Raw genomic sequence first — 2,955 nt, 5'->3', positions numbered from 1 at the left:
AGAAACTTAAAGTCAAATTAGTTGGCCAATTATATCATCAGATTTTCTCAGATGTCTTACAGAAGGAAGTTCCTTATTTTCTGTATTCTGTATTTATCTTAGCTTGTTGCTTTTATCCATATGGTTTAGTCTATTGAATAGCCAAACTTTTTAGAAGACAACTATAAATGATAGGTGGTACTATTAGTCTGCCTTAAGAAAACTAATGCGTGCTAATGCACTGTCCTAAATACAATGTCCAGGATTTTTTTTTCAAGCTTTTATTTAAATTCCAGTTAATTAACATATAGTGTAATATTAGTTTCAGGAGTAGAATTTAGTGATTCATCACTTACATATAACACCCAGTGCTCATCACAAGAAGTGCCCTTCTTAATACCTATCACCCGTTTACACCATCTCCCCCTGCCCATGTCCCCTCCAACAACTTTCAGTTTGTTCTCTATAGTTAAGAGTCTATTTTATTGTTTCTGTCTTTTTCCCCCTATGTTCATCTGTTTTGTTTCTTAAATTCCACATATGAGTGAAATCATATGGTATCTGTCTTTGTCTGACTGATATATTTCACTTAGCATAATACACTCTAGCTGTAGGCACATCATGGCAAACGGCAAGATTTCATTCTTTTTGATGGCTGAATAATATTCCACCCCCTAAGCGCCCAATAGAAAGATATCTCACTACTTCTTTATCCATTCATCAGTCAATGGACACTTTCCATAATTTGGCTACTGTTAGTAACACTGCTATAAACATCAGGGTGCATGTGTCCCTTCAAATCAGTATTTTTGTATCTTTTTGATAAACACCTAGTAGTGCAATTGCTGAATGGTAGGGTAGTTCTATTTGTAACTTTTTGAGGAAACTCCATACTGTCTTCCAGAGTGGCTGCACCAGTTTGCATTCCCACAAACAGTGTAAGAGGGTTCCCCTTTCTCCAATATTGCCCAGGATTCTTATTACATCTTTGCAGTTACAATGTAAATTGTAGTACTATCATTGTTTCCATTTAACAGAGGAGAAAACTGAGGTTGAAAAGGACAAATAACTTTCCAATGTTCAGAAAAATCAGTGAGTATACAGTACTAGGATATAAACCCTGTTTTTCTGAACTCCAGAGCCAAAGCTTCTAATTACCATTCTATGTAGCCTGTCAGGTAAATAGGGCAGAGAGACTAGGTAGTAAGATTGGTGAATTTTTAAATCGCCATCATGACAGCACAGAATTACTCTCAGTAGACACATACAATTTATTTGCGTAATGAACTAATTGCTTTGATGATGAATTAGTGAAGTCCTAAGCTCATTATGATATAATTATATTAAATTAATGGATTATAAAAATAAAAATGAGTTGTCAGAGAAAAGTGCATATATTTTATTTGGGTCAAAGACATCAGGGATCTTATTTCTGTACATGAAGATTAAATAATTATTAGAATACATAAGATTAATGAATGAAGATTAGGCTGAAAATTTTCACTGTTCAGGTTGTTTGTTACCGAAATAAGTATTTGGACTCTGAGCAGTGGTTTCTCAGTGATTTCCTATGTTCCCTTTACAAACCTAAGAATTAGTATATTTCTTGGTTTTGATAAACTTCACTTTAGAAATATTCTATAGAAAATATGTAAGAACATCTTCACAAAATTAATACCATTAACGAATCCAAAACATAGGTAATTACATGTTTAATGTTGAACTTGTTTTTAATTGAAGTACTTCTTATCACACAGCTGGGTGCTATTAAGAAAGGGCTCTTACATCTGAGTCCATTCACTCTCTAGTATACAACTTTAATTCTATTAATTTTAAACACCAGTTGTGCAGTGGTTTTGAAGAATGCTGAGTGTGAAGAATTACTTTACTACTAAATCTCACTCCATAAAACTGTAATACTTATTTCAGAAACAATAAAGGGTATTAAAGACTAGAAGCATATGTTGGTAGATACCAGTTAGATTCTTTTTTTTTCATATCTAACCATGTTATCTATTTCAAAGCAAGAGGCCAAATGATACATTGAGGGATAATGTAATTATGATCACAACACAAAATTATGTGGTGTAATTCTGATTATTAGATTAATAATAATTAATTAAATAATTAGATAATTTTTGAGTTCTTGAATCTCATCATGAAAATCAACCATTTTTAATATTCTCATTGTTCTACATAAAGTACAATATTTTAATGGATGCTATCTGTTTTTTCATTGCAGTAAAGACTACAACACCATAGATCACAAACAGAACAGCAAAACAATATACTGAAGAGTAGGTTCAAATACAAGTATAAATGTGTAATATGAAGAAAAATTAAGGCATACTGATGTTAACATTATCAAATGCAACAGTGCTTTAGGTTTTATGCAGAAAACTTCACCAATGTATTGACAATTTCACTGAGTCACATAAAGCCAATTGCTCCATCAACATTCTATGAAAAAATGAAAGTAGGTAAAACATGGCCAGATTTAAAGGATCTGAATGGGATGTAAATATGTATCAAAATTATATATTTGGAACATAGTAGGCACACAATAAATCTTGGTTAATTAAATAAACATGAAAAGTGAAAACATATAATTATTTCTTTCTCAGTCACTGGACAATATTATTTCTCCAGGGATTGAGGCTTAGAGGTTAACTCCCAAGAGGCCTCATAGGGGCCCTTTATTGCCTTAGTGAATTCCCTTTGATGTAGGACCTAATGGTCAATTTGAAGACTCCGCAAACTAAATGTTAAAAGACACTGAATGCATCAATCTCCTTAGAAACTAATTCCCTTTAACCAATTACCTTCAACCAAGATAATGAGATTTCTTTGTAAAAACCAGATTGTTGACTTATTCATTTTAAAGGGGACAGTTTATCCCATAATCTTTACATTTTCTCCCTATAGGTAGATCTATTCAGGAAACCAAATCATAATTGAAGGTTGACTGGTGGTCCT

This window comes from Crocuta crocuta, unplaced genomic scaffold (genome assembly GCF_008692635.1).
Source record: "Crocuta crocuta isolate KB4526 unplaced genomic scaffold, BGI_CrCroc_1.0 scaffold1025, whole genome shotgun sequence".
Taxonomy (NCBI): Eukaryota; Metazoa; Chordata; class Mammalia; order Carnivora; family Hyaenidae; genus Crocuta; species Crocuta crocuta.
The sequence above is the reverse complement of the archived record's forward strand: the minus strand, read 5'-3'. Positions refer to the sequence as shown.